Below are 18,897 nucleotides of genomic sequence, written 5' to 3'. Positions count from 1 at the left end.
TTGGGTTTGGCATATTTGCCTGCAAAATATTCTAAAGGAAACCACTCGCATTCAAGCTTATAGACATTTTCCTTCAAACTAAGACAGTTCTTCCCATTCCTCCTTCCCCATCATGAATTTGCAGATATATTATAAACATCCCATAAGTCTGTCAAGCAAGAAATAGTCTGTTTCTATACTACTAGGTGATTCCATTCAACCCACAAAAGCACTTTCACTGTTAGTCTGCTTTTTGTTTGCCTATTCTCCTCATTAGGCATTCACATGAAATCTAAACATGTGAAATTTGCATTACTATGAATATATTTTTGCATGAAGCCACACAGTGATACAGAAAGTAATTGGTGCTGAAATTAGATTTCACATACAATTTATGAAATTAAGTCTCTTGAAAAATCTAAAAAAACAAACCCCCAAACCTATCAATGTGACACAGAACTAACCACATTTTAGTCTGATCAGCTAAAGAATACTGCCTTCAGCAACTCCTTATATGCCACAGTTCATCTCTTTTGAATTTCACTTCAATTAAATGCTTGGTTTCCTGACTACAGTTACATTATGTCTATAATCAGTTTTAAATTTAAATATATTCCCTATTTTATCCACCTTTTTTTTTTTATTTCTTTACTTGAAACATATTTATGGCTGTTTTGGAGGAAATAAAGGTAACAAAATGGAAGTTTTCTAGTGTCTTTCTCATTGGTTATGAAATAAGTTATTTGAGTCCAGATCATGACCGTCTTACAGCTAAGACATGATGATTGCTACGTACGTCAATTGATTTGCTCCTGTCAGTAACAGTGCATCAGTGGAGTAAGTGGTTTAACTTTATCTTGCAGTTCAGCAAGTCTATTTTTGCATGGTTTTTATGAAGTGTGACCGACCTCTCTAAGAGATGACTCAGAACACCTGAGTGGTGAGTTGGCATTTTGTATATTGTCTGCCGTCGAGGTGATCTAAAGATTAACTCTCCCAAAACCTACTTTGGAGAAGAGCACTGGGGCAGGGAAAGTTCCCGTTGTCCTTTTTAAAGGGAACCAATAGTAAATAAAAGAGTAGAAAACAAAATGGAAAACCCCAACACAGCTATTGCAAAGAAATGTGAAGGTGTGACACATTTTCCAGACAGTCAAAACTTCAGCCTCTCAGTGCATCCCACTGCTACTCCGTGGCATACACATAGGTTCAGAGTGGATTCTTTTCCCTCGATATAAGTGTCACACATATTTAAGTACTGGTTTCAGTATCCAGGTGCTGACTTTGGGTGTACTACTGGTGCCTTATTGAACTAAAAAATTGTCTGCAGGATCATCAGCGACTCAAACTGACAATATGTGGGGGTGCAGGAAGCTGTGTTTCTTAAATTGGAGTTGCCATCGGTTTCTTCTCATTTAATCCCACCCGCACACATCCAAGCACATGTTGTAGCATATAATGTGGCCACTCTATTTAACAGGTTCAGATAAATGCAAGCATATGATCCGAGACATAATGAAAAAAAATGCTGCTGCTTTTAAGTTAAGGTTTTGCAACATTTTTCCCCAACAAAAAAGGAGAGGCATTGATTTTTGTTGACCAGCTTCTCTCTTCTAGGGCCAGTGGTTTTCCTGAAACATGAAGCTAGCGATAATTTCCTATCCTAGATTTGTTACCATTCAGTAGCGGTTGCAAGGTGGCCTTGTTGCTGCAGGCTGAGAGCAAATCACAACCCCGGGAGTCAGTGTTAATTAAAAAGGGACTTATCCAGGTGATGCACATTGTCCCAGCAATTCTTCAGAACCTGAATTCTGGAGCACACCGTAGAGACTATTTAATAGCAAAACCAAATAAGAAAATAAGCATACGGTCAAAGGAAGCCTTTCTGGAGGGTTATCAGTCACTGCCCAGGCATATGCTTACATCTGAACTTCAAAGCCAGCACTACTTAAAAAAAAAAAATCTATAAAGCTGCTTGGCTCCTCTTTTACTACAGAAATCATGTAGCACATTCATCATTTGCAATGGAAGGGAGATGGCTTTTGCATCAGCGAATGACATTAGGCATCAAGTAGCATCCTGGAGGGAAATGAGTCTATTTTTCCAAGAAACATCTGTGTATGGAAGGTATGTAATGAATGAGAGCATTGTGTGTAGATCACTAATAGCAAAGATAAAATGTAAATAGTAATCAAATTAAATAGAGAATCAGTGTTCCTTACTTCATCTTCCAACCCTGTCATTAAGTGGTTCCATCATCTTGGACAAGTTTGTAAACTCTGTACCTCAGTGTATGTATCTGTAAACTTGATACCATTGGATTTTGTTGTTTTTTTTACCAAAATATATTTATTCTAAGTTGGTGCAAGTGTCATTTATGTTGTAGTATTACCTAGAGGATCTGAACTAGAATAGTGGGGCTTGGTATTAGGTAATGGGCAGTTCCTGTTTCCTGAGTTGCAAACCGGTACATTTGCTGTAACATCTTTCTCCCAATAAGTTAACTAGTACTTGCACAGATATATGAGATACATTCATATAGCCCAGAACTTAATCACACAAAACTTCTACGATGAAGAAGGAATATGTTTTTTGGAAAAAACTTACTTTATCAGCTTGACAAAAGGACAAGTATAGCACCCAACTTGTCATGAATTCGAATATCAGCTTAATTTTTGCCACTTCTTCCATCCTCCCACTTATTGTCTGGTGTTGCTTTTGACAGATGCATGGATTTTTTTAAGTCGAGTCCAGTAAATCCTTCTGATATAGTTTTTTAAATATACAGGTCCATGACTCACAGTTGAGCTGTCCGGTAATTATGCTCAGCTTTGTTGTGTGGTTTTTCATGACAGCAATCTAATTGCATCATGCACAGGATTCCCAAAATTAACTACAAAAGTATGCTGTATTCATCATCCTGCATTTCCTAAATTACTTGAAGCTGTGGCTTGATGTAGCACTTACCTCTTTAAAAGGAAAGGGAGTGAACTCACTTCTCAGGAGCATGTGTCAACAGAACTGATATAACTGTTTGTCTGTCCACTCCTATACCAGTAGAATGTAGTTAAAGCGCCGTCACTTTAAGCTGGAATGAAACAGGTGTAGCTTGACAGCAATTTAGGGCTCCTATAAATGTGCGGGGAGCCTGCTCTGACACGGTGGTAATCCGGTGTGTCAGAGAAGACTCGATTAATCGAGTTTACTGGAGCACAGAAATTGATGCGCTCCAGAAGCCTTCTGCATCACATGTATCAGCGTCCCCATGTGTCCCTGCACTGAAAACATGGCAACAGAGCAGGCGCTTTGAAATAAAACACATTCACTGAGCTTAGTTCAAAGCGCCCCGCTGCTATTTTGTCAGCGCAGGGACACATGGGGGTGCTGATATATGTGATACATGGATGCTTTTAAGTAGTGTGGCTCGCTTATTAAAGTGCCCAGCACCGCATCGCAGAGCACGTATAAAAATGGACTTATTAGCTTCTGCTTGAAGTGTAATACATGAAGCAGTTACAGCAGATCATCTGTACAGTACTGTAGTTTTAAAGCATCTTAACTGTTTCTGTCCACATCCTGAGTGTCTTCTTGGTATAAATTACTCTCCACAATAAATAAATATCTCCACCATTGAGCACGTTTTACAGACGGTTTCCTAAAATCACAGCTCTGTAATTGAATGGCATGCAAGTTTCACATACAAGCAAAAGTATGCTTGGCTCTGATTTGCTGCCGAATGTGTACAGCACTTAAATGGTGACGAATGGAAAAAGGACACAATCCACTTCACACAGCAGATTCAGGGAGTGAAAGCAAGCAGAACTGTCTATCACTGCTCTGGCATATTCCTGAAACACTCAACTTGGAGCTAGAGCATTGAATCTGATGAAGAAGAATACAAGTCAGAAATAATCCTTGCAATGTCAGATAACCAAAGTTGATGATGCATCTCCATGCTTTTCCACTTCAAAAGGCTCTTGAAATCTGTAACCATTATGTATTCACTCTGTATGGCATTTTACATGAAGAGGGCCACTAGATATTTAGAGATGCTATTAATTTTGGTTGATTCTTCTCAGTGGAATAAGTGCTGACCTCAGTGTACTATCAGAAGATTAACTGTAGAATTCATTGAAATGGAGGGTTGGCAGAAAGCTAGATAACTAAGTATTCTCATAAAAAATATGATTTTAATAAATAAAAAAATCATACTCAAGGAATAAAGAATCTTACAAAAATATTCCCTCCTGCTTCCCCAAAAAAGAATAATGTAAAATCCTAAAAGGCAGAAAGCAGATGAAATCTTAACTTCTTGTACAAGACGCACACGGCCTGATGTGCCCTTATGTGCATCACTGACTTCATCCTCTGTGCCACTGCATGCCTAGTTCAAGTAATTAAAACCTACCCTATGGATGGCACACTTGCACATTGGTGTTCCCTGTGTACATTGTATGGCGTAAAGGCCTGCTTCTTCTCAGGAAGTTAACTGGAATGTTTGCCTTCGACTTCAGTGCGAGCAACTTGAAAACAGAATTTGGAGGAAGATGGATAAGAGACTGGTAAGTGACAAGCCGTTAGATTTCAAATAGAGACTGTGGGTGAATTAGTTTTTCCCCATTGCCCTTTCACTTTGACCCTTGTTTTGTCCTGTATTCTCTTTATTTGTCTAGAGCCCCCAAGGTGTGCCTACCATGTTTCTTCCTTACCCCAATCCTCCATGTTATGTGGCTCTTCACCATTTTTTATAAGCTACAAATACTACGCTCCGTTCAATGTGAAAGCACTGGTGCAAAGGAGGCACTATTGAGAGGTGAGTAGATTCACAAACTCCCCTTTTCAACATCCAACTCCTAACTTCTTTAGGCTGGAAAAGTGATTATAGAGGGGGTGAAAATGAGCTGGTTAGTGGCGCAGGCTTGAGAGGAGACAGGAAGCAGGTGTAAGCTGTTTTGCCATTTTTGAAAATGTCCTCTTTGTCTCTGTGGGTGCTTCCTGCACATTTTCAAATGTCCGGTCTGTTGCTCTTTTATGAATCCCTCCTTTCACCATCTGGTCTATTCATTTATTGCTTTATGATATTTCCACTCTCTTCCATTTACTATAGGCTTTGAATATATTGGTTCCACTTTGCTTCAACTTCCCCATGATAAAACTGAGATACTGTAATATGAATACTTATCACATATAAAGTAAAAGCTAGCATTATTTCAGCTTGTTTATTATTGGAGCCAGAAAAAAATTCCCCCTCTGCCCTTTTACTACACGTGTCAAGGGTTTTTCTTTCTCCTTCCTCAGAAGCACCATGTGTTGGCTGCAGCTAAGGCTGGGGATTTTGACTGTGATGCCGTACTCCTCCTGCTGGGACTTAAACCTGGAGCTTCCTGGCTAGAAGGTCTTGCCCCTCTGTTTATGGTCAGACTAATTGCCATTTTGGAGTTCCGGCAAGAATTTTACCCCATAGTCAGACTGGAACAGACTATGTGAGATTTTGTCTTCCTCTATAGCAGAATTGATCCTTCCTTCCTTCCTTCCAGCTGGTATAAGAAAGTGGAAAGAAAACCAAATTGAAATATGCCACAGTATCCAAATTAATGCCCTAATGTTGTTATTAAATTTAAATATAACATTTTCTTTCATAAATTAATACTGTGACAAATTTCATCTTTAAAATGTACTAATTAATATATACGAATTATTGTAATCACGTCTCCTTGAATCTTACTTTAGTGACTTTAATATCATAATTTGAGAGCCACACTTCTAATGAAATTTAATTGCCCATCTTGAGTAACTTTAGGGCATAGAATTCTCAGCAGAAGTGAAAAATACGCAAAGGATATAGAAATTATGGTAATTGTATGTGTAAGTCAGAGATCTGCATGTGCAAAGTCACGTAATTATCAGTTTGCAGGTTTTTACTCATTTGTCAAGTAATCATGGTGATTGCATGTACACTTTTGAAATCATATGGGTACCTAATGTAAAAAAAAAATCATATGTCTAATTGCTGGCTCTCGCCTAAAAAGAAAATCTCTAAAAATGTTTCAAGAGGGGAGAATAAATCTGTGGAAGATATTGGGACCTGGAGTCAATGTGGTGACTTATTCAGCATTCCATTTGCATGTGTTTTACAAACCCATTTTCTCTCTTGCTGTATAAAAGCTCTAGCATTTGTCTTGGTTTCACACACATGCAATACAGAGCACCTCCTTAGAGAAACACATGCACATACTACCACGAACATTTACACTGTCTTGAAGAAAATTGTTATGGCAGTAAAGCTGCTGCTATTTTTCCATATATTTAAGAGCCAGCTGCTATTCTACTTAGCTTGTGTTTTCATTGAAATTAATGTGCTCTTTTATGAGAAAAAAAGAGAGAGACAGAGGATTCCATTTTATATTCTTTTTCTATTTGTTTTTTTTCTTGTTGTTTGTAGGGGCATACGGGAAAAAGCAGGGCAATGGTGCCTTCTAAACTATAATCAGATTAGGGAATGAATGAGTTACAGATGTGCCCTGTGCGATCGGTTGTTTTTCCCTTTTTCCTTAAAGGGGTAAAAGGGGATGTTTCTTCTGTCAAAATTTGGTTCCCATACTTAAGATTCTATATTTGCTTGAACTTAGTCCATTGCTGACATCATGATTGGCCATATGTGATATTTAATCAAATAGTTCACTGTTATTGGTTGATTATACATGTGTGTATTATATCATCCAGGGTAATTTTTTCTTATTTTATCTTACTGACCTCTTGGTGGATTTTGTTTTTTTACATTGCATGCTACAAAAGCATAGGGAATTTGTAATAGTCTTTAAGGACTTGAATTTTGCAATCAGCAGTGTGCATGAGTAACCATGCACGTGAATTGTCCTAGTGAATCCAATGGAACTTCTAATGTGGTAAGCTTATAACCAATATGTTAAGAAAGCAAAATGTGTGCGTATGTTACTCATTTCAATCCTTCCTCCTATCTCTCCCTCCCATCCCACACCCCCAAAAAAGAGTGAGCAGGTCAATAGATGTTATACATTGAAATTAGCTAACAGTAATTATTACTTATCCAATAGAATTAGCAAATTCTTAAACTAATGTCACAGTGATGCTGTAATCCATAATTATTATGGCTATAGAAATTGTGAGAGGCAAGGATTGCTTAGGGTGATATCTTTTATTGGACCAACTATGTAGTTGGGATAAAGGTATACAAGCTTCTGAGTGCAAAACATTCTTCATCAAATCTCTCATCAAGAATCTCTCTCATTGGAAAGCTTGTCAATGTCTACCTGTATCCTAACTACATTGTTGGCCCAAAACAATGGTGATCAGAAACTTGATAAAGAATGTCTTGCATTCAGAAGCTTGTCTAAATTTACCCCAACTACATAGTTGATCCAATAAAATATATCACCATAAGAAATACTTGCCTCTTACGAATTCTTAAACACAGCTATCATACAGATTAAAGGTATTAAACAATTTACGAATAAACTGGTAATTTTCTCAAGTAGTTAGTGAAATGGATCACAGAATATTCAGGGTGTTTTGATCAATGTGCTCATTATTTTTTCATATTTGAAAGTGATCTTAGTTTTACATGATTTGAATTAAAATGTATATTCAATCTGCTAGCCCTGAGAAGGTTAACCCATTTACCTCAGTTAGGTCTTAGCAGTACCTACCACCGATATAGAGGTTTGATGAATATTTCCTGAAACTGATAGATTCCTGATTGTTTTCTTGCAGTCACCAATGCATCCAAATGATGGGTACTTATTAAATGCAATTAAATGATGGGTACGTACTTACATTTGGAATTTTTAATCATAGCTTAGCACTTATCGACTGCAAAGTATGCACTATTGGAAAATTAGTGTCATATGATGTAATATAGCACTTGTAAGTCTGCAAAGAAAACAGATTGTGCGATTTTCCATAGTCAAGGTTAACTGTCTGGACAGCTGAGAGTCAAGCTTTCAGGACATGCTGCTTTATTTGATTGGTCTCAGTCTTCATCTGGCACATGAAAGGAAATGTGAGGAAGTTTCAAGCAGAGATCATTCCATGATCTCAAAGATTAGCACGAGGTCAAGTTCACTTGCATTTTCACAGTATCTCATTACAAGTATAAAATAAAATGGCATGTAGACAACATGAGGTTTAGTAGAGCAATGGTTTAATCTTCAGGAGGTTTGCCATGCTGGAGTGTTTAAATTTTCTGTTTACAAGCATCAAGGAAAACTGCCATCATAAACCCATCATGTAGGTTTATGTCGTATGTTTTCAATATTTCCCCCTTTTGGGAACAAGTGTATCATAACTATTTTTGGAGATTTCATTTATAAAAACTTTACAGGTATTGAATGTGACTGGGCTTAATCTTTAATCAGAGTATATCATTATTCATTGTATTCAGTCCATAATATTATGAAGGATGCCCTCCTTTTGTATAATGTTATCTCCAGTTCTAAGCATATGAAGATATCAGAGTTGTTGCAGGAGTCTGTGTAGTGAGGAATATGGAATTTTTAATGGTGTCCTCTGTAATGATTCCTAGTGCTATGTGAAGTGTGGCAAGTTCAGTTTGCAGCACTTAATAAGCCTACTCCTCCTCATGCTTACCAAAATGTTCAAGTGTTGGGTAGAGGGTGAGTCTTCACTGAAAGAACTAATCCCCTCATCCCACTATCTCCCTTGTGGAGAAATTCAGATCCAGGCTACAGCCAACACCTTAACTGATGTAAATTTTCTCAGCTGCATTGAAATTCTGGGCTGAGTTTCACCTTACCCACTTTTGAAAAAATTATTTGGCACTAAATTGTGTCTCTTGGTAGGCTGTGATGCTTTTTGTATACTTATTTTTCCTTTGAGTGGATTGTTGGTTTGCTGAGCTCTTCATTAAACCCCAATTTACAATTAAGTAGGCTGATTTAATGAAAGGTCTTGCCACTTGTTAATGGGAGGACGTATATCACAGCAGGACTACGTCCACTGTCTACTATGGATGTATACGATATTTTTAGGAATAAGTCTCTACACTTTTGACTAATAAAGTGCAAGAGCTTATCTATTTCAGGAATTAAAGTACATCGCAAACCACAGAGAAACAGAAGTAGTTCCATGAAAAGAGTTTGTTTTTACATAAGTGGAAAGGGAGAACACATACAGCCAGCTCCTGCCATTTGCTACATCTGTGAAATACCAGTTAGCTCTCTGGGAACTATTTTTTTTTCAAACTTTTCAAATGCAGGTTGGTAATTACCATGATTGTGCATTCAATGAAGGCAAATAAGTCATGCAAATACATTAGTCATTCATATGTGCGTATATGTATTGCCATTGTTCATGCAAGTACTGTGATTGCCGTGCAAACTAGATCATGCCCAATTACAAGAAAATGGACTCTGTTGTTTAGTTGTGATGCATAGCCAAGAAAAATATTTTACTTCTCCACAAGTATTTTAACATTACCAATTTCCTATTTATTGTTCCCAGGAGCCTTAGAATGTAAATGATGCAACTAAAGTAGATGTAACATCTTTCTGAGGTCTTGACATACCGTGACTCTACAGTTGGGACCTGTCTCCAGGGTTTTACATCTATGACCTCTGCTTGAGATCAATGCAACACCTAGCCTGAAATTATGAAAAACAATAACAAAAGATATAGGAAATGAAATAATATATCCTTTTTCATTAAGATGCTGATTATAACTGTTTCTGAAAATATAAGAATATAAATTAGTTATAGGCTAATATATATATATTATATCTTAATAACTACCATGCAAATTAATCCACCACTCTAATCACATAAATAGGCACATTCAACACATTATGTAAACCATAATAATGGACATCTTTTAAAATCCTTTTTGGATCTCTGTACCCAGTAGGTAATTATGATGATGTGAAATTGAATGCACAAAGTGAAATCAAAGTGAAGTAAATAATATGTTGCTGGTGGAATATGAAGAAATTAAAAAGGAGAACATTGATCTCTTGTTAATAATTATCTGCTTTCATATTTTATTCTAGTAAATTGTTTCACTCCATTTTTTTTACATAAATGCTCTTACGAGCAAATTTAAAAAACAGACAGGCCCCGTCCTGTGAGATACTGATCATTCTTTTGAATTGCTTTGGGATCTGAGCACCTCATGGAACTAAATCATAAATGCAAATATGGTATGTGGTTTTGGAAAATAATTTCATGACAAGGAGCACAGCTGTTCCACATTTCATAGAGTCATAAAAAATGAGGGTTGGAAGGGACCTCAGGAGGTCTCTAGTCCAACCCCCTGCTCAAAGCAGGACCATCCCCAACTAGATCATCCCAGCCAGAGCTTTGTCTAGGCAAGTTTTGAAAACCCCCAAGGATGGAGCTTCCACCACCTCTCTGGGTAACCTGTTACAGTGTTTTACTACCTTCCTAGTGAGAAAATTCTTCCTAATGTCTAACCTAAACTTTCCTTGCTGCAACTCAAAACCATTGCTCCTTGTTCTGTCATCTGCTGTCACTGAGAACAGTCAGGCTCCATCCTCTTAAGAACCCCCTTCAGGTAGTTGAAGGCTGCTATTAAATCCACCCAGTCTCCTCTTTTCTAGACTAAATAATCCCAGTTCTCTTAATCTTTCCTTATAAGTCATGTGCTTCAGCCCTCAAACCATTTTTGTCACCCTCTGCTGGACTCTCTCCAATTTGTCCACAACCTTTCTGTAGTGGGGGTCCCAAAACTGAACACAGAACTTCAGATGTGGCCTCACCAGTGCTGAATAGAGGGGAATAATCACTTCCCTTGACGTGCTGGCAACACACCTACCAATGCAGCCCAGGATGCCATTAGCCTTCTTAGCAACAAGGGCACACTGCTGGCTCATATTCAGCTTATTGCCCACTGTAACCCCCAGGTCCTTTTCTGCAGAGCTGCTGCCCAGCCTATCAGCCCCCAGTTTGTACCGGTGCATGGGATTGTTCTGTCCTAAGGGCAGGACTTTGCACTTGTCCTTGTTGAACCTCATGAGATTCCTTTTGGCCAAATCCTCCAATTTGTCTGAGTCATTCTTAATCCTCCTTTTTCCCTTTCTCAAATTATGGGCCCTATGTTTGCCCTTTTTCAATCATCCAGGACCTCTCCCAATCGCCACGTGTTCTCCAAGATAATGGCCAGTGGCTCTGCAATCATATCAGCCAACTCCCTCAGCACCCTAGGGCCCCATTGGACGTATACATGTCCATCTTTTCTAAGTAGTCCCTAACCTGTTCTTTCACCACTGAGGGCTGTTCAGCTCCTCCCCAAACTGTGCTGCCCAGTGCAGTAGTCTGGGAGCTGACCTTGCCTGTGAAGACTGAGGCATAAAAGGCGTTGAGCACTTCAGCCTTTCCTGCATCGTCTGTCACAAGGTTGCCTCCCCCATTCAGTAAGGGACCTATACTTTCCCTCATCCTCCTCTTGCTACCAACATACTTCTAGAAACCCTTCTTCTTACCCTTCAAATCCCTTGCTAGCTGCAACTTCATCCCTGCATGCCCGAGCAATACTCTTATACTCTTCTCTAGTTAATTGTCCAAGTTTTCACTTCTTATAAGCTTCCTTTTTGTGATTTAGTTTACTGAAGAGTCTTCTGCCATACTTGTTAGTCTTCCTGCACATCAGGATGGTCTGTTCCCACACTCTCAGTAAGGCTTCCTTAAAGTACAGCCAGCTCTCCTGAACTCCCTTCCCCCTCAGACTGGCTTCCCAGGGGATCCTGCCCATGAGTTCCCTGAGTGAATCAAAGTCTGCTTTTCTGAAGTCCAGGGTCTTTACTCTGCTGGTCTCCATCCTTCCTTCCCTGGATCCTGAAATCTATTTCTTAACAGTAACTCTTCCCCTGTCTATCTTTATATGCCTGATAGGTAAGTCCTGTAGAATGCAGTAGAAAATAGTAACCTATAATTGTTTTTTCAACTGTCATATAGACTTCAATAAAAAGTATGTCCCTCCTATAGCAAGGTTGAACCTTGAAAAAAACTTTTGCAGAATCTGATTATTTTGTCTAGAAAAGTGGTGCCCAGTCTTTCTGGGCTGCAGGTCAGATGAGTGATGCAAGGTCCACCTGCAGATCCATGGGCCTAATCCGGCATGGAGTTGGCACGTGGATACAACCTGGCACATGATTCGAGCCCTGCATGCTGAATCAGGCCCCAGTGCTGGGCCCATGTGCTAGATTAGGCACACCATCCCCACACCCCACGCTGACTCAATCCAGTGCTTGGGTCCATGTCACCTGGCCATGGGGCTTGGAAATTTGACGGTGCGGGAGTGGTGGCAGCATTAATTGCCACGGCTTCCTGGATGCAAAATTTTCAGACCTGTGGGGAGCCCTGTGGGCCAGATGGCAGGGTTTCACGGGCCAAATCTGGCCTGTGAGCTGGAGGTTGAGCACCATTGCTCTAGAAGCTTATTAATCTCTGGTAGCAACAAGTCAAAATTAGTATTCTTGTGGGGGTTTTAGGCTGCTACTATCATATTCTTCCTCTTTCCATGCTTAACGCTGAGAAATGGTGTACCTCTGTACAAAACTGACTTCTGTACCATTTTAGACTTGGGGAGACTCTGCTTTATAGACCACACACTGAACAGGCCAATTAAAAGTAAATAGCATGGGCAATGCTAAAATAATACATTATTCCCACTTCTGATGGTATTGAGGGTATGTGAAAATATCATAATTCTCATTTATTTTTAGATCTAAATCAGATTACATGAATGCACATTTCATTCTTTTCCCATTTGCCACAGTTTCTCTCTTACTCTACATTTTCATTAAGCTTCAAAATTATTTTATGCATTTCTGCTTCTATTTGTTCCAGTTTTACTGAGGCATTCCTAACTCTAACCTGTGTGAACTGCTTGTCCACCACATTTTTCTTAGATCCTTTTCAGTTTTAAGACCATAAATAAAGTACTTCAGATACCATTATCAGGTATAGATGGAAATACTTTGGATCAAATTCTTCTCCCAGTTATAGAAGTGTAAAATCTAGAATAAATCTACTTCTATCCTAGACTTAAACTAAGGTAACAGAACATAATTTCAAGAATTTTAGAAGACTGACATCAGATTACACCTGTGTGCATAGTATGTGCATCCCATGCTTCAGGCCTTTCTTATAATTTTATAGCTATTCAAAAACTTTTGGAAAAAGCAAGTGATATTTTGCCCCTCGGACTGCGAGTGTTGGAACATTTGGACATTTCAAAATAATTTCATTGTATTTGTGACTCATAACCAGAGTAAACTTTTTCATATTGCTTCTTTACAGATAAATAAAAGAAATGCACGCAACCCTATCCTGTCCTGTGCTGTGCCTAGGTGTGGAAGAGACCTCATGAGATCATCTAGTCCAGGCCTTCACTCAAGGCAGGATCATTGCTGACCTAAATCATCACAGCCAAGTGTCTGTCTGCTCCTGAAAAATTGCAGAGATGCAGATTCCACATCTTGTCTAGGTAGCCTATTATAAAGTTTGACCACCTTCATAGAAAGCATTTTTTAACCTCCAACCTAAATTTCCTCTGCTGCAGCTTGAGTTCATTGCTCCTAGTCCTGTCTCCTGTGGCCACAGAGAATAGTCCGTCTGCATCCTCTCTATAATTGCCCTTTAGGTATCTGAAGACTTATCAAATCCCCCTCAGTCATCTCTTCTCTAGACTAAATACCCTAGTTCTTTCAGCCTTTCCTCATAAGACATGTTTCCCAGGCCTCTAATAATTTTTGTCACTCTCCTCTGGACTCTCTTTAATCTGTCCACATGCTTCTTGACATGTGGGACCCAATACCAGACTAGGCCTCACTAGTGTTGAACTGAGCAGAAAAATTACTTCCCTTGATTTGCAAGTGCCACTCCATTTAATACAACCCAATATGCTGTTGGGTTTTTTTGCAACAGAGCACACTGTTGGCTCATATTCAGCTTATGGTCCACTGCAACCCCTTAGCCCTGCAACCTAGCCTGTTATTCCCTAATTTGTATTTGTGCATGCAATTATTGTGTCCCAGATGCAAGACTTTGCACTTGTCCTTGTTGAATTTTATCTGATTGATTGCAGACCATATCTTCAATCTATTCAGGTCATTCTGGATCCTAGCCTTACCCTTCAGAATGTCTGCAGCTCCACCCAACTTGTCATTCACAGATTTGCTAAGTATGCCGCCCTCAGTCCCATCATCCAAATCATTAATGAGGATGTTAAATAATACTGGACCCAGGACAGAGCCCTGGGGAACTCCATGTGATACTTTCTTTCATTTAGACATTGAGCCATTGATTACCACTTGAACTACCTTTTACAGTACTCTCATCTAGCCTGTATTCCCTTAGTCTATTAATGAGATTGTTGTGGAAAACGGTCTCAAAAGCCTTGCTGAAGTCAAGGTGTGTCACATCCACAACAGGCTCGCCCCCATCCACAGAGCCCATTACCTTATCATAAAAGGAAATAAGGTTGGTCAGGCATGACTTGCTCTTTGTAAACCCATGCTCGCTGTCCTGATCATTTTGTTTTTCCTATAGATGCTTCAGAATAGATTCCTTGAGGACCTGCTTTATGATTTTTCCAGGTATCAAGGTATGTCATTTCCCAGATCCTCTTTTTTCCTTTTCTTAAAGATGAGCACTATGTTTGCCCTTTTTTCAATCATCTGCTGACCTTTATAAGCTCTCAGAGGCTAGGAACAGACATTCAAAATGCTGGAGCTTGAATTGATTCAATCTTTGCAGGTTAGTCTAACCTGTATAGATTGAACCAATTTGCAAGTGAATACACATTCACTTTTGACTCCGGAAATTCAGGCACATGCCTGCAGTGGGTCAGGCCAGAAGCTGGGGGGGCACTAGAGGGAAACTAAGCTGAGAGAAGGGGTGTGTCCAGGCCTGGGCAGGTCTGAGTATGACTGGGGAGGTGTTTAAACCTCCACCCTGGCTTGCAGGGGCCCCAGCTGCGGTCTGCCTGGAGGGGAAGAGGGGAAGCAGCCCCTGTCAGAGGTCCCCACCTTCCCCACACCCACTCACTTGTTTGGTTGCCACAGCCCCAGGTGCACAAGCAGAGCTTATCAGTGCCTGCGCTGCCCCTTCCCCCCCCCCCCCGCAATGGTGGGATTAAACCCCTGCTTCCCCTCAGGCTACCAGGGTCTGGAGCAGTGAGGGGGAAAGGAGCTGGGGATGCTTGGCAAGGTCTGCTGTCCCCCTTTCCAGGCAGACCCAGCAGCCCTCCAGTGTAAGGTTTCTCACCCTCACCCCTTTCTCAGCCGGCCAGAGCAGTGATAGTGCTCCGGCTAGGGAAGAGAGGGCCAGGGCCAGCCCTGCTTGGCTGGAACAGACAGCCCAGCCCAGGGATGCAGAGCATGTTGGGATGCTAGAGGACTCTGATTTAACTTAAACAAGGAAGGAGTCTGGGACACAAGTTCAATAAACCGGTTTGACCTCGGTTGTTTAAGTCTGATACTACATTCAACCAGGTTTATCTCAAACTGGTTTTGGCCATCTTGAAACTGGTTTATGTGCACTGAATTTCTGTTCTGTTACAGATTTAAACCAGTTTCTTATCACTTAAACTGGTTTATGTGTAACTTCTGTCCCTAGCCAAAGAGAAAAGCCAATGGCTCTGAAATTACTTCAGCCAAGTTCCTTCCATATCCTAAGCTATCCCATCTAGCTCCGCTGACTTGAAAGCATGAAAAATAGCTGCCCAGTAAGACAATGCATGACTACAACTTTGCAAATTTGGAGTGGGTTAATCTACTAATTACAAGAAGCGTCCTAGGTTCTTATTCTGGCCCTTGATTAGGTACAGCTTGCTTGCTGCGTGCATGGGATAGAACACATGCATGAGATTTTTATTCACATTTGCCTGGTGTGCTCTATCTTTGGTATATTCAGTAAACTATATATTGGGAAAGTATGATTAAAAAGAAAAAAGAAAAAGTTGTGGGGCAGAGGGCAGCTGGTAATTATGGACTCTTACATTTCAGAATGTATCCTGGTAACATCAGTTACTGGTAATCAGTAAATCCAAATGTGTTACAGCAAGGTGTTACCCAATTCTGACAAGCAAATCTCTCGCGTTTAGTTAATCAGGGTTATTTTTAGGAGTTTTGCCTAGTCTGTTGCAGACACTTAATTGATATCACACCTCTCACAAACACATTTTCACCTGCTAGGGGTATAGTCTGGTTGCTTGGATCACTTGGCAGATCCTGTTTGTGCAGTGTGGGAGACCTCTGTGTACAGCTGCAACTTGCAAAGTGTTTTCATTTCTTTCCTTTTATTTACTGTGGATCGTTTGTGGTCTGTTGGTTGTATCAGTCTTTTCATTTTAAGGAAGCTTTATATGACAAATGCACAGGGGCTTGTGATCAAAACCAGAGGTATGGTGGTATGTTAGCAGCTTGAGCACCTTCAGGCTTGGGTGCTTGTACCTGTCGCAAAGGATAAGGGAGCAATGCAAAGGGATCTGAAAAGCCCTGGTTCCTGCTGTTGACAGATTTGTCAGGCTAGATGCTATAGGAAGACTTCTTTCCAAGCATCCCTTTGTTAAGCCATGGTCTAAGATGCATGGATGAGGGATGGGCCCCCATCATAGTGCTGCAGAGTTTCTCACCATGTGTAAGGCTGTCCCTGGAGTCTACTGTAACCCAAGTGTTCACTTGTCTGAGTGTTGTTTTGCATTTAGCTTAGAGCATTAATTAGTTCTTTTGCTAAAGTTGTCCCCGAATTTTTACAGAGCTGTGCCAGCTTCCTTCTGTTCCCGTCTGTCTCGCAAACAACATGAGAAACTCAGTTTTTTCAAACTCATTCATTTTTCAACAGAATGAAATAATTGTTTGCTAAGGGGGGAAAAATCTTGCGTTAGAGAACCTTGCATTTTGACATCCACCATTTAAAAAATTAAAGAGCAATAGCCATGGAATTGCCTGATACTTAGAATTCCTTCCCATTTTAATGCTATTCAAATTGTTCTCAGCTGGTTTGGAACATCTTTTTCTCTAGGCATAAACCAAAACTCTTTTTTTCTGGAGAATACAGAAAGATGTACATTAGTTAATACCACTTACGGATAGTGTTTTGTTAGCAGTGAAATACGTATTAAATATGCATGTTGCAAGCTAATATTCAGAATCTTTATTACAATTTACATGGGCCAGTCTCCTGGAGAGGGTGCATAAATTTCATATACAAACAGATTCTTGAGCTATTTTTAATGCACACAATAGTCAAATAAGACTTTTGCAATTAAGCATTTCAGCAGAGAGAAATGTTAACAACATAGCTATTGCACTAGCCTGTATCTTGTGCCTGGCCTGATCATCATTCATTAAAGCCAACAGGACATTTATTTACATATAAACATATGATTTGCTTGTGTGTGTGTGTGTATACACACAGCAGTATGTACCATAATGACTGTGGTTCAATTGGCTGTGGTGTTATAATCTTAGGTAGCTTTTTAAGATTGCTAATCTCTGTACTGTTTGAAGTGCTAGTGTGGATGTTGCATCTTCCCTCTGGTTTTACAAATATACCCTCCTAGAATTGCTGCTGTTGCTGGTATTTCCATTTTATGCACTATTATTTAAAGGCTTATAAGGGTGATGATCTCTTTAAAGGAATGTTTCACTTCCATTTCATCCTATGGCATATAGAAGGGTTTTTGAGTGCAGCTTTTTGTTACGGAGGTTGGTTGCGCTGGAATGTGGGAGTTGTATTCTCTCCCATTTGCCATTGCTGCATGGAAAAAATAACCAGGTGAGTGGAAAGGGGGTGCAGTTTGATTATGTATCTGAGCCTAGCATTGGAAGCTAATACATTTTTCAGTAGTAGTTTTGGACTGGAAAAATGTGGGTGGCATTTCTCTGTTGAGAAAGAGAGCCAGATTCACTGGTAGCACGAGTGAACCTAAGCACAACAGAATTGGAGTATCATCTTATACTGGCCCTTCAGCTCAGGAGTCCAACCATCTTATACCCCTTTATGCTCATACTGACACATATTTAACTCCATTTATCCATTACAGCTTAAATGATCTGTTTAACATATACCAGACAAAACAAGTAGCGAGGCTTCGGTAATGAAGGTATAAGAAGTATCAAGATACTCTGTCAGATTTAACTGAGAAAACTGTTTTAATGCGTCTTTTTTTTTTCTTCCATAACTGCAAGGGATTATAAAAATAGCAGGGGGTGGGGGTTTCTCTATGGTATGAGTTTCACTGCTTCTCTTGAGCTCTCTGCCTGAGCCTCACAACCCCTCTAGTCATCTCTTGACCCTTCTGACTGCATTTCTCAGCTCACTGGGCTGTGTCTCAGCTTCTCTGCTAATATCTATCTGATGGCATCCTTCCCTCCTGCCAGCACAATTACACACAGACTACCAGACAACCAGCTGCACAAACAAATATTGTGCAAGAAGTTGTACATAATGGGCCAGGCTGGGGGAGAGAAAGCGAGGGAGGTAGGTGTTTGCGTAGCAGTTCGCATCAGTGCAAATGTTGGTGACCAGACATGCCCTGTGCTGTTACAATTGTATCAGTGATTGGTGCCTGCGGTTTAAGAAGGAAGCTCTCTCTCAAGGCAGGAGGTTTAAGTGTCCTGTCCCCACATATCATTTCCTGGATGAGTTTTAAAACTTGATGGCAGTGAATAAATGAAAGAGTGGAAACTACCTCTAGCAGACTTTGGTCCTTTTCCTTTGTTTTAATTATTGTGAATGTAGCATAGACCCCAGTGCCCTTGTCTGATCTTGAAGCAAGTGTGAGCTCTCAGCGTGCTTGTCATTGCAGCCTGAATGCTGTAGACTGACAGAAGTGTGTTTGAAGTTATACAAGTATAACTTCAAATTTTCACCTTTTAAATTTTCTAGTCATCACTGAAG

The 18,897-nt window shown here is 40.0% G+C and overlaps 1 protein-coding gene across 6 annotated transcripts in view; it reads left to right on the top strand.

The window, feature by feature from the left end:
- LOC109280665 (uncharacterized) overlaps positions 1–18,897 on the top strand; it is a 596,100-nt gene that overhangs the window by 532,469 nt on the left and 44,734 nt on the right. For 3 of the 6 annotated variants that reach the window (XR_009455562.1, XR_009455565.1, XR_009455564.1), the window contains 2 exons: positions 13,291–13,477; positions 14,542–14,596. The exons of 2 other annotated variants lie outside the window; for them this stretch is intronic. The gene's annotated coding sequence lies outside the window, so the exon portion shown is untranslated. Of the gene's footprint in view, positions 1–842; positions 4,793–13,290; positions 13,478–14,541; positions 14,597–18,897 lie in introns of all 6 variants that reach the window. One more of the 6 variants, XR_009455563.1, reaches the window with a different exon arrangement.

Source organism: Alligator mississippiensis, chromosome 11, assembly GCF_030867095.1.
Source record: "Alligator mississippiensis isolate rAllMis1 chromosome 11, rAllMis1, whole genome shotgun sequence".
Lineage (NCBI taxonomy): Eukaryota > Metazoa > Chordata > Crocodylia > Alligatoridae > Alligator > Alligator mississippiensis.
Note: the sequence above shows the minus strand (reverse complement) of the source record. Positions and strands in the feature narration are given on the sequence as shown.